Genomic DNA, 13428 nt, shown 5'->3' with positions numbered 1-13428 from the left:
ATTTCACGAAAAGACGACGCGGGAAGCATACGTGGCCCACAAAATTTTCTGGAGACGCCAGCGAGAAGGCAGCTATTGCATCGCTTGCCTCTCTCACCTAGGCGCCGAGCTACTTCCACTTTGAGTCAACGGTGTTTCATCCTTTCACGCCCATCTAACCCTTTTTCGACTACGCGTTTTCTCCTTCGCTTAATAGACTTTAACGAGTCGCGGAACGTGGCGAGAAGGAGGGAAGAACCGATAGGGGGCGCCGTGGTTAAATTAGAAAACTCTCGGGAGGCCAATACCGGGGGAATATTTAAATTAGGTGAACGCCCCCGCACAAGGGCCTATCCTTAATGAGGTGGATGAACGATCGAGAGTTTTCGGTGGTTTCGCATTCCCTGCTCTTTTGGTTTTGCTTCTTTTCTCGACTGTCAGCGCAAAATCGACCGTGAATTTATCCTAAAATCAATTTACATAGGAAGATCGATTAGAGTTCGTTCGAAACAATTTACACGCCATTTATAATTACACTTTCGTTTAATACCCGGTGATAATAAACGAAAGAATCGATCAGCTCTGATTAACGCGTTCGAGAGAGACTAAAGGATCTCATTCGCGGGACGAAAATTGCGAATTAGACTCCCCTGATACAGTTTTGTTAGGAAAGTGTTATTAGTGTATTAACATGCCACGTTAATGATGCCGTGGGTATATACCACTTTCTATGGTCATGTAAACGTAATAACGTACATCAGCCTACAGTACCCTTGATGATTAATATTGCGCGCTGTCCAACGATAATACTGTTACACTAACGTTACAGTAATTATTCCTACAGCCCAACGGATTATTTTCTATCGAATGAATAACTAGACATGCTGCATTATTAAATTGTCGTAATTCGGCTGGCTTCATATAGTAGTAAAATCCGCGATAGAGCGCTCGAATATTGATATCGTCGATCCCGTTCTTAACGTACAATTTCCGTGAAATATGCATCAAAGTGACGCGGTAAATGACAACGTAAATGGGAAATATCGACTGTTCCACGAACTACGATTTCGACGTTCTTGTATTTTTTATCGAATCTCGTCGAAACGATTGATGATATTTACATTCACGATCAGGAAAGAAGAAAGGGAGTACAGCAACGATATTAAGCACAAAAAACGAATGTTCGCGGCGACGTCGCGCGGGATGGCGGGGGAAGGGGGTGGGGGGCGCGAAAGAAATTAAAGGATCCAATTTAAAGCATCAAACCCGTGTTCAAGAACTCACCGAAGAATCCGACTCTCAATTAATAAGATTAACTTTCGCGACTGCAGTAGCCGCGTTTTGAGACCGTTTCCCTTGGCCTGGTTCGTTATACGTCTAACAGATATTGGATAACCAGGAATAAGGTACGTACACAGATAACACCGAAGCTCCCTTTGCGTTCGAACAAGGTGAGCCAGAGGTAAAGAAGAAAAGCGAAGAGAAACGAAGAGAAGAAAACTAGAATGAAAGGCAGAACGAGAATGAGAACGATCTGAGGATCAAGGAGGTTCCAGGAGCTGGGGAAGCATCTTACGCGATCAGACTTCATAAGCAAGCGGAGCCCCTTCAGTCTTGGAAGGCAAACAACCTTGCACTTCCCCTCACCTCTTCTCGTCCACTTTCCTTTCCTCTACTCGCTTCTCCTCTTTTAACCTCTGGTTTCTCGTGCTTCCACCGTTCGCCCCCGGGACCCACGAATCCTTCGTCCTTAAATCCTCGAGCACAGATGCCGGGGATGTACCGGCGTGCACCCTACGTCGAATCCTCCCCGGTATTTTATATTCACCTCAAATCATGCATATTTAATCGCAGAAACGGCTCGATCTACTTTCCCTAAGAGTTAATCGTACCGCCATGAACCACTGTAAATATCCTTCCTACGAATCTTCGATGCGTCTGCTTTGTTTCTTGGATTTCTCCATTTTCCTTAACATCGTTTTATTTCCGCTATCCCCGGGTTTAAGGAAGATAAAAATACTTTCGACTCTATTTTCTCACATAAATCTTCGTATTTCATGAATCTGTAAAATTATCCAAAGAACACTATGCCAACCATTTTCTTCTCGGAATTTCCATGTCTGAACTTCCGCGCATAATCGTCTCGATTACATGCACTAAATTTGTCCCTGGAACACTTGTTCGGTAGATGGCATCAACTTTTTGCCATCTCCTCGGTAATTTGACAGCGAGCTAAGAAACTTATGGTAACTAAGCGTTATGGAAAACAAGCTTGGTTCACGGTCGCATCGAGTACATAATCAACGTCGACGACCGTTCGTACGTAACGCTTTTATCGTCGGTATAGCGTGACCAATGCAAAATTGGAAGGAAAATAGGCCAGCCGGATGGAACGTGTCGAACTGTCATCGAGAGGACGTCTCGCGCGAACGAATCTGAGCTGGCTAGTCTATTTCTGACTGCGCCTATAGACTATGTTAAACGCGATATCACATTGAAAGACCGGCCGATTCAGTTCGTTGGTGACGAGCAGAATTTAGAATTTCATACGTTTGCTTTATAATTCGGTACGAAATAATTTTAGAACCTTCTGGAATGAAAATATCAATTGATTTAAATTTATTAGTACGTAACCGAGAAAATATAGTTAGTAATCAATGGACGAGTAAAAATCAAACTGAATGAATATCTACGTAAAGTCTGGAATTTGCTAGTCTCTGATAAAAATAGTAATCACGACGTACTTGTTTCGGTAAGACAGCAGGACGAAATGTCATCGAACCAAAGTTTCGCCGTGAAAGCTCGCATAATATGAATGCAATGCAACTGTTCGGATGCCAAGTTCGTTCGGTTAATTTGCGACTAGTAAATACGTAACTATCGACTTTCGGTTCGATGCCAACGATATGTAAATAAGGATGCATGTACATGCGTATCTACGTGTGTTTGCGTATCTACGTGTGTTAGCATATCAATGAAAAAGTCGGTATGAATTTTTAGCGAGACCGGTCGACCACGCGTACTTCAATTTCCATTTGCCTTTTCTGCCTCATTTTCTTTAATCCTGTTCCACTATAAATGCACACCTGGCCACCATTCACGATCAATCATCCGCGCGAATTATCGAAAGAAATTAGCAGATGTTTCGTCGGGCATTTGCATATGCAAACGACGAAGAAAACGATACGGTTTCCATTACAGTCACCAGAGCAAATCCTATCGACGTTCTCACGGTCGGATTTGACTTTACTCAACTTACTTATAGAACGCTCGTTCTCCCCCCCCCCCCCTTCCCCGCTCCCCCTCATCTGTTCGAGTCACTTAAGTTCTCTCAAAGTAGCTGTACGTCGCGGATATCAAAGAAAGTCTTGTTTTAATGAAACCTAATTATACACGGAAGTCGCGGGACACGTTCGACCCAAGTTTGCATAAACGGACGGATTTGGGACACCTGACGAATAATTCCTAAAGTTCGCGGGATCGCAGCACGATACCGCACTGCTGGATTGATAATTAGTTTTAATTTTCTCTCTTTCTTTAAGAACAGGATTATTTTCTGCTCGTGCAATGAATAACGAATGATGCGACTTATTTTCACATTGGCGTCTAATGGCTTAAGAATCTAATGGAAATAACTTCCAAAACGATGTCATCGGAAAACAGTCTTTTTCACATTCTGCAAGCCCTGGTAAAGATGGTAAGATAGGAGATGCAAAGGAAGAATTAGAAGCGTATGATCGGGGAAAAAGGTGTAAACGCAAGTGGAACAACAAATGGTTGCATGAACCTTTATCAGCCTCTGGAGACGCGTGGTTGTTGGTTTGGGTGGAAAACTACACCGGATATAAGCAATGGATAAGAAAGTTCCGCGGCTCTATGAAAAATGCAACGCTCGAGTTATCGTCGAGGTGAATTTTTCATCGGCGCGAGTCGAGCTGCTGCTGCTGCCGAGCGTTGCGCCGCGTCCCTTCAACGCCGTCTTCCGTTTTAACCCGCTTTTTTTTTCAACCTTGCCCTCGCCCCTTCTTTTTTCTTACTTGTTTCTAACCTAGCCACCTTCTTTCGTGACATAAGCATGGCAAGCGTTCGGGAGAGGAAAGTTTCGAAGTGACCTGCGACGTAGCAAACCCGTGCCGGGAACTTGCTTCTGACATCCCGGAGAAATGCAGCCGAGCGATTTCTCTCCCATATCTATGCACTACGAGAACCTACTTTCCAAACTGCAATACACTGCGAAGAAATTCTTCGGGGAACCATTGTACCGAGAACACGCGATGTCGGTGCATCCGGTGGCAGGAAACCGAGAAAACGTTACCAAACTGCCGATGAAACGAGCGACACGCTTGACTTTTGCCATTTCAACTCTAAACCGAGCATCCGTTTGCAGCTAGCTTCATCAGAGGTATCATTCGATATTGCGATGCATGCAAACTGTTGAGATATTTATTCCAAAGGAACGTGGCCTGAACGCCGTCAATTCTGATAATTCGGTGACACCTTGAAATGTATATTTATTCCGATTTTCATTTAACCTAGTTTCTTCTATAAATTCCACTTCAAGTGACATTTACATTTCAGTGCCATTCAAGCAGTATAAATACCTAAATGATCGATATGATAATAGCGTAGAACTTTCTCTAACTTCGATGAAATCGTGAACTCTGAAAAATCAGCGGTTACCGATGATTCCTCTTCAACGCAACAAATAATACTTTATTCACAATAATGCAGCGTAATACCTAGTTAAAGTTTCTAGATATCGATATTTTTAAACTACAAACAAAAGTAGCAGATTTTTGTTACCAAGTATCATATTTAAGTTAATTCGATTCATTTTATGGGAGACGGAATTTCCTTGCGAAAGAGAAACTTTTTAACAACCATCTTGAACAAAATGTTCCCTACCACATTCTCGTTCGTGATGCGCAAGTATGACTTGACTTACTACGTATTCGAATACCTCCTTAGAAGGGGACATTATTGCGTAAGATAATTAAACGAAGTCACTGGAATGGATAAATTAAATCGTCTACTATTTCTCGGCCCTGTAATTAGTCGTCTACCCAAAGCGCACTGTCAAAGAACACTTCCTACGCTACGTTATCAGGAGACAAGCTGTTAATTAAGTGAACCATTTCGTCTGCCGCTTCAGGTAACAGCTTTCTGGATAACTGGTACACTTTTGTACAAGTGTAAATGTTCGTTGAAGCAGCCATCGCGAGAAGATTAGAAAATTCCAATGAGCGCAGTTGCGAATGGCCTACTAAATGGAAGTGAGTAATTATGTATAAAAGGGAAAAATACGTTCCGAAACGATCGCGAAAGAACAGCCTTGCTTAATTCGAAAACTTTCAGAAACGAAACTGTTAATGAGAATTCTTGTTTCTTCCCGGGGAAATTTCGAAACTAAACCTATTTCAACTACGACCGGCCAAATGCGAGTCTCCATACGTGGCGGAGGTCACGATATAGATTCAGGGACCACGATGTGGATCGAAGCTGAAGAACACTGTTCGTAAGGCTGAATACAAAAAAGAAAAAGAAAAAAAAGGGGGGAGAGACAGAATGGAGGGAGATGGAGGAAAAGAGCAAGAGAGGCTTGTCGCGACCATTGCAGATTGGAAGTATGAGGTGAGGTCGCGGAAGCAGAGATAGGGGAAAGGTTCGAGAGAGGCAGATAGGAGAAATTCTACGGGGCGTAGACGGGATAAGTTATCGTTGTGTCTCAGGATGCACACCGACATTATTTCGTATCTTGCAGGACACTTCGAGCAATGAGGACGTCCTGCAGCGCACGCTGCCGGAATCCATAACGAGGTCTTATCTATCTTAGTCCGGCTTCCTTTTTCCCTTTTATTCTCCTTCTCGCTTCCTTCCATTGCAGCTATTTCCTCTCCTATACTCCTCCGTGCCGAGACGCTTTTGACTAGATCCAACTTATACGCGTGTTTCTCTTTAAATTAGAACTGGCTCCCATATCCCCTACCATTCCGTTTTCTACTATAATTTCTGTCTTGAAATTGACGTCGAAATTTCAAATCTACAGGAAGAATGAAACATTCGCTAGACAACGTGTACCACGAAAATCCAACTGAAACTTTCATCGATTAACGCATCGCGCACGGTCAAGTTAGCAATCGGAGCACAGAGTAATTGCAGGATTCAGATGCAATCAACACGCGTGATTTACTCCTAATATTTCATCCAGCTCTAGATTTACGAAGCGGCGAAGTCTCGTTGGTGAATACGTTTTTCAAGACAAACAAGCATCGATTACATCGCCAACATTGCGAACGTATTTTTCTACGAAATAACAGATGCGGTTCCGACGATATTTTTGCCGTTATGATCCAAAATAGGAAAAATTGGTAACGTGTGTGCGAGAACTCAATACGAGGAATGGAAGATTCGCGATGAAAACGAAAAACAAAAAACTATACCGAGTGATACAAGCATCGCAATGTTTCGATAGTCTTCCATTTCCGGCAGCTTTTAAAATAGTAGTGTACGGGCTTGGACGCGGCGACGACCGCATGTTCGTACTTTACGCGCCGCGGACCGCTAATAACAAACCTCGCGAGGTGATTACACGGCGTGATTTCGCGCAGATTGGACGAGTGATTAATTCTTGCGGACAATCCGCGCTACCACCCCCCTCGACAGCCAAACTGTCGCGTCGACCAGAGCAGCCCTCCCGTTTTCCTCTGTTCGTCGCCGCCCTCTGTGGATTTGTCGCTCGTACCAACCACGGCAAGGATATTTTAATTCCGAAGCGGCGGCGGAGCGGTTTGGAACGGTTATTAATTCGTGTGTCGAGGGTCCGAGCGCCGGCCGAGCCGGAGATTCCAATGACCAACAACGGGTGCGACGGAGACCGATCGTCGACGATGCTCGTAAAAACAACCCCATTGTTATCGCCGTCCCGTAGCTCGTTTCGCAGTGGGCGGCACTCGAATTGGCGCACGGGGAGAAAACAAAAAGAAACGAGAAGCGAAGTTTCACGTACGCGTCGTAGCATGCGAGCTGTTCCTCGTTGTTCCTCTCCGCTTCTCTCCGCTCCTCTCCGCTCCTCTCCGCTCCGCTCCTCTCCACTCCTCTCCACTCTATTCCACCTGCTCTTCCAGATATACACACGTATGCAAAAGGCACGTGTGCCGATCATGCCCTCCCGTTATCGCGAAACGGCCACCGCCGCGCGATTCCACCAGTTTCAGAAACTTCTATGGGAACGAAACTGGATTGATTTTTCACCGTCGTTTTTCGCGGTGAAGCTACATTTTTCGGCCAAAACGACACGAAAACACGGAAACGATTTTATCCCCGGTATAAGACGGACGTGTCGTTGTTGCTTTCAATCATTTGAAAACCTTTGTGCCTTCCAACCGCGTTCCAAATTTTTCCATTTCCAATCATCACGGGAATCGCTTAACGAGCCAAAATTCATGCGAAAATTCGTACTCGGCCGTCGCGCGGTAAAACATACTTGAACTTTACGCGCAACATTGCGCATCGCGTTTGGAAATATCGTCGATTGTTATTTTCCCCGTGGCGGGGTGGAGATTCAATCGGGACAGTGGTCAGGTCATACGCGAGAGAATATAAATTTCGAAGGGTTGAGTGCTCTTTTTGGTGCTCTCGTGTGTTCTTTTATATTCAACGCGTAACAGTTGCACGTAATGCTTGCATGTTACGCTTGGATGGATGTAGGTGCGAGTACGTCGAAACGAATGGCGGCATGCGGTATGCGGGATCTCGCGGAGGAGCGCGATTCTTTTGGATTGATTAATACCCGGCCACCCTTCGAAACTGTTTTGCGACCCTTTTTCTCTCTCGGCAGGGCAACTCGTTTCGCGACGACAGACTCATCTCCGATTTTATGCCTCGTTTGAGGGCGCACCGGCTAACCCCTGCCTCTCCTTTGCTTCGCTCCCTTCAGGACACGCCAGGACGGACCCTCGTTGCAACGCCGCCGTCCGCCATGAAAATCACAGGCCACGAGACTCGCGGGGAATGCTCTATTTGGTATTTAAATAAGCGTACGTGTACGCTCGCCTTGTCCCGTAACCGTATGGGACAAGTTCACTGAGCTTCTTTTCGGGAAAACCGGTTGGGGGACCCTGTCCCTTCGATATTTATCACGAGGGAAAGGGCCCGGTCAATTATACCATGGCTGGTAAATATGCTAATCCGAATGACGCCAACCATGTATCCAAAGATAAAAACAATCGTAAAAGCCATAAACGCCGACACGTGCGTTTCTCTACTTCGATCGATAGATAACGCGTTATCGATAGATAACCTGTGCGTTTTATATCAGTGTTTTATTTTAAGTTATTTTAGGAACATGTTAACAGATAAATACATTGGCGCACAAAAGTGTTTGGAGACCCATCTTAAAACGCTTTCATGTTCACATTATATGAGTCATATAAAACATTTTGAAATTTCATTAGCACTATAATGGGATACAACTGTCATGATGAAATGGTGTAAGTCATATTCTGTTTCCATACAATAGCGTTTTATATCTATTATCATAAAAAAAACATTATATTTTTTCTAATAACATTTAGCATTTCTAATAACATGTTTTCTAAACGTTGTGCGTAATAAAGTTGCTACTTAATTAATTATTATGAAACTAAAGGGATGACACCTGTGAAAGTTGTAACACGTAACGACTACATTCAAATTTCTGGAAATCTTGACTTACACCACTATAATTTTTAAAACCATGTACAAAACAAAGAGTGACTTGTAAAATTCTAGCGAGACGAAAAATTGTGCTGACTTTATAGTTTTCTTTCAGGATAATTCAAGTGCACAGCAAAATGAGGAAAAGCTATAGAACCTACTCGGGGAAACTTTCGTTACAACGCTATCGTGTAAGGATATAATTTTCGTGTCCGGTGAATGCATGCTTCGAAAAGCGGGACAAATTCTTCGCCAGCAAAGAACACGAGCAGCTTACTTTTCGTCTTTGGCTCGAAATAAGTTTCCGTTCTTGTTATTAAGACCGCGGAAGCAATAAGAACAGCGAAGCGAAGCGCGAGAAGTTTACCTGCGTTGCTTGTTAAAAACGTACCGATGAACAGATTATAAGAGGTCATGGGAGCCGATCGATTTCTTGTGTGCGTAGTGTTGGAAAAGAATAGGTGAACGTTCCATGAGAACGTAGAGAAAAAAAAAAAAAGAATATCGGAATGAAAGAACGGTTGGTCGATCTGTTCGAAAACAGGAGGAGAAACGATATCGTGCGAGTGGTTAATTCAGCGATTTCACCGATAACGGAAACCCTTGAAAATAAAGTTGCTAGCTTTTCTGGGGAGACACGACCAAGTCAATATTGTCTTACCGTGCTAAGCGCGCTAAAGTACACCGTGAGAGCTGTGCCGTGCAGGAAACTTTATATATCTCAGTGCGTAGTTGCGAACAAACTTGACAGAATCCAACAATAAGGCAAAGTTCCGTCTCTTCGTTGTCTCCTTCTTCAGCCTTGACTAAAAATAAATACACCGTAACCTCATCGGCTGCGTCCCCGACGAAAAGAGACCCTGTGTCGTCCGATCAACTGCAGCCACGCATCATTTTCAACGACAAGAAAAAAATAGCCACGACACCCAAATCCCTAAATCCATTGCTTGAAATATGTCTTGCTCTGAAACGAAGACGATTACGAAACGTTTCTCTGATTCGTTGTGAGCAACGTGATGTAATCGGTACACTCGTAGAAAGTATTTTGGTATCTCGTAGGAACTGAAGGACTATTGTCAAACTATTTTCACTATAATCTTTGGAAAAAAGACACGTGTGTTGAGAAAACACAGCGTTAAACATACCGTTCTCTTATAGCCCGCTTTCGCGATAAGAGCATTATTTTCTGAGATTCATGCAGTGCACGGAATAAAATATTTTTCTGTATAAAAGAGGATTTTTCATGAAGATTTCATTATTAATGAAAATTTATGATATTTTCAACAATAGGTACTTTATTGTACGGTAAAAGATATTAATATAGCTTTACTCCATAATATATTCTTTGGAATATCGAAATGCTCATATGTAGATGGTAACGTATGTTTCAAATTTCAACATTGTTATAAAAAATACTATCGTATTCGGAATTTTTGTCTGGACTAATCTCATATAAGATTAAACCGATCGTGTCTAGCCACTAAAAATCTTTAATTGTTAAAGTAAGGAATCTTTGCGACAATGATACTAGTCGCCTAACGACTCGAACGTTATTCCAAGATTGTAAATATCGCGTTAATCGAGTGAGCTTAAATTCGAACGTAATCCAGAAGAGTTCGCGCATTTTATAGTAATGTTGCTACGGTCGAGAGTTTGTCGCGTTCTCCTCGAAGGCAATAGAATCTGGCGGGACTTTTCAGAAGTATGTAACTTTCAGTGACTCGACTATGGCCAGGAATAAAGTCTCAAGTATCCGGTACTCGACTATAGCCGTAGAACCCCGCTGCGATAAAATCTAATGAGACGTCGGAGAACTCGAGAATCCCACGAAGAACGAAATTACAGATTCTCTACCCTATATTTTGTCCGCCTAACGTTCGACGTCCAATCTTTTATTAACGCCCTGCCCGAAATCGATTTTTCAATTCCACCTAGACTCTAAGCGTGGCTCTCATGTGACGCAATCGCCTCTCTTTCGAGAAATGTTAATCTACGATAGTGGTATCTCGATCAATGCGCCGTTTAACTCACTCTCAGATCCGCGGAGACCGTTCGAGGTCCCCTTGAAAGACGTTCAGTCAAAGCAGACTGATTGCATTTGTTTCTCAGACGCAATCCTCCCATCTTAAAAATTGCATTCATGATGGAATACGTGGAACATAGCCTGCTAGTTTATTCTATATAATATATATAAATCCTGGAATATTCTACTCTCACGCTACAACCGAGCCGATTTTGCCGAGCAAAATAAGTCAATTGCATCTTTTTCATTCGTCTTCCGGATATAATAATCTCTTTACTTGTAAATTGAAGTAATGAACGATGTTTTTTTTTTTTTTATTAGTGAATCATTTCTATTAGAAATAGATAATATTCGTTCATGCCAGAACTAAAATTAAATCAGTCTTACTAAAATTGATTTGCCTTTATTAAATTCCAATCCTATAATTGTAAAAGTTTATGGTTTAATAGATTAATATCACAGCATTCTTATTTAATGTTACGGGAGAAAAGGACGCGTCTTTTGCGAGACGATAAGGGAGAACAGAAGAGAATAGAGAATGCGCCCGCATGATATATCGCTTTCCTTTGTCGAATGTTCTCCGTGCACGGCTGGCCGGCGTATCGTTCACATTAGCCTCTTTACGATCGATTAATTCCTCGGCTGCGGAACAAAACATCTCGCCGTGTGAACGATCTACAAAGTCGCCGGCGGCGCTCTGTCACGGGCTTTGTCGACGCGTTTAGACGGCAAAGTGCGCGATAAAAATACCTCCATAAAAACTACGATATCTCGCCCAACAATTACCACTGGCGGTCGATCTCTTCGACTGTGGCTCTGATTCGTAAGTAAGCCTAACCTAACGTAACTTCGTAATACCGACCCTAATCAAATGGAATTTACACGCGCGAATACGGTCAATCGTTCGGTGAATCGAGCTTAAAACAATTCAAGCCGTAAGTAGAGTGAATTAGCTCGAACGAGACGACACCTCTCGTACGAGTAGCGAAGATGTCAATGGTCGTGTTCCTAGTTTACACGAGCGCCGTGCGAATTATCGGGAGCTGGAGAGGCTGCGATTCTCGAATTAACGAGCCTGGCTCGCGTACTAATGAAAACGTACAGTTAAATTAGCAGCATCGACCATTTGGTCGTACGCCAACCGGGTAATTTACAAGTACAATAATTTCGGTGCAAAGTTCAAGCCGGGATTAGTGGAGAAAGCCCGCGATGGCTTTAACGAGTCGTGTTTACCAAAACAAGAAAACAACGGAGAAAGTGTTTACTTACTTTTCGAGGATCGGCACGCGCGATATCGACGAACATCCGCGAGCAAGATAACCTTGTTGATGATTCCAGGGAGTAGAAATGAATCTGGTATAGAAGGCCCAGGGTAGAATAGCCAAACAAGGTAAACGGCGACAAAAAGCACCAAAATAAACAAACGTTGATCGTCACGTGGCACACAGAGATACGCACAATGGGAATCCAGTGACCGATTCTCTTCCACGAATAAACAAAACACTGTGAGCGTACGGCGGCCGATCAACAACGTTCCTTTCGCTCTCGTTTGCCTTTTACCTCCGTTTACCCCGCGCACTGTCGAACACGAATCACTTTTTGACGTGTTTTCTTATTCCTTGTTGACGACTGGAAATCGTAGTCCAAACAAGCCAGATCGTTGCTGATATTTTGGCGGGTTTCCTCGACCTGCCGCTAGTGTATCGCTTCGACTCTCGATCTCGCGCCGCTCCGTTTTGTCGTCGACTGCTCGCATCGATCGTATCGATCACGTTACGCGGCACGCGACCGTCAAAAGTGGCGCAACACGACCGCACACAGCTCTTCGCAAATTCTTTCGTCCCAGTGGTGTAGTATGGGGAAAAGCGATAGAACGACAAACAACAACAACGACGACGACGACAACGACGATTGAGAAAGGACACGAGTTAAACGCTTATTCGATGGGAAAAATCGTCGCGGCGAGTGGTCGTGCACGAGTGTAGCGAGCGTCGAGAAGAGGTCGAGAGAGAGGAACGACCGACGCGGCGACGGTCGCGTGTTATCGATTCGTGGCCGTGGAAAGCCGGCGAGGCAGTCGAGATAGAGAGAGAGAAAGAGCGAGAGAGAGCTTTTTCTTCGCGTTCTCTCCCTCTTCTCCCCGCTCTCCTGAATCCTCACTCTCTCTCTCTCCCTCCTTCCCTCTCACCCTTCTTTGCGAACCTCGTGCGACGCGGTCACCGTACCAGTCCCACAGTCCGAGAGTAGCCAGTATATAACACCACTCTCCCTCTCTCTCTCTCTCTCTCTCTCTCTCCCTCCCTTTCTCTCTATCTCCCTCTCTTGTATCCGTAAATCGTACGATCGAGTATTGCCTCCAACCGATGATCCTGTCCTGTGTGTTATTTACGACAGATCGAGACTAGCTCTGTGTGTTACGCTATCAACGGCGACAACGTGCGTACCGATATGACGCGTACGTACTACGGAAGACAGGACGCGTCTCCCTCGAACGTCCGGGTCGGACTGAGCGTGGCAGGGCGAACTGGAGACCCATGGAGTCGTTCGAGGTACCGACTACCCCCACCCGGAGGAGCCACGCTTCGGCTTTCCCAACCCTCGTCAACCGCCTTCCCCTCGCAAACCCCATCCGAACCTAGCGATGGCCATTCGATATTCTCTATGTCGCAAGTTTTCGAGCAATTTACTAGTACGAATGTTCGAATCGCTTCGAGCACTAGTCGAGTTTAAGT

General features: G+C 44.2%; 1 protein-coding gene across 3 annotated transcripts in view; it reads right to left on the bottom strand.

Annotated features, from left to right (window-relative positions):
- Positions 1-12975, bottom strand: part of LOC117210589 — a 258899-nt gene extending 245924 nt beyond the window's left edge. For all 3 annotated transcript variants that reach the window (XM_033453749.1, XM_033453757.1, XM_033453765.1), the window contains exon 1: positions 11966-12975. The gene's annotated coding sequence lies outside the window, so the exon portion shown is untranslated. The remainder of the gene's footprint in view (positions 1-11965) is intronic.
- Positions 12976-13428: the final 453 nt, after the last annotated feature.

This window comes from Bombus bifarius, unplaced genomic scaffold (assembly GCF_011952205.1).
Source record: "Bombus bifarius isolate JDL3187 unplaced genomic scaffold, Bbif_JDL3187 scf7180000007968, whole genome shotgun sequence".
In the NCBI taxonomy this organism is placed as follows: Eukaryota; Metazoa; Arthropoda; class Insecta; order Hymenoptera; family Apidae; genus Bombus; species Bombus bifarius.
The sequence above is the reverse complement of the archived record's forward strand: the minus strand, read 5'-3'. Positions and strand labels throughout refer to the sequence as shown.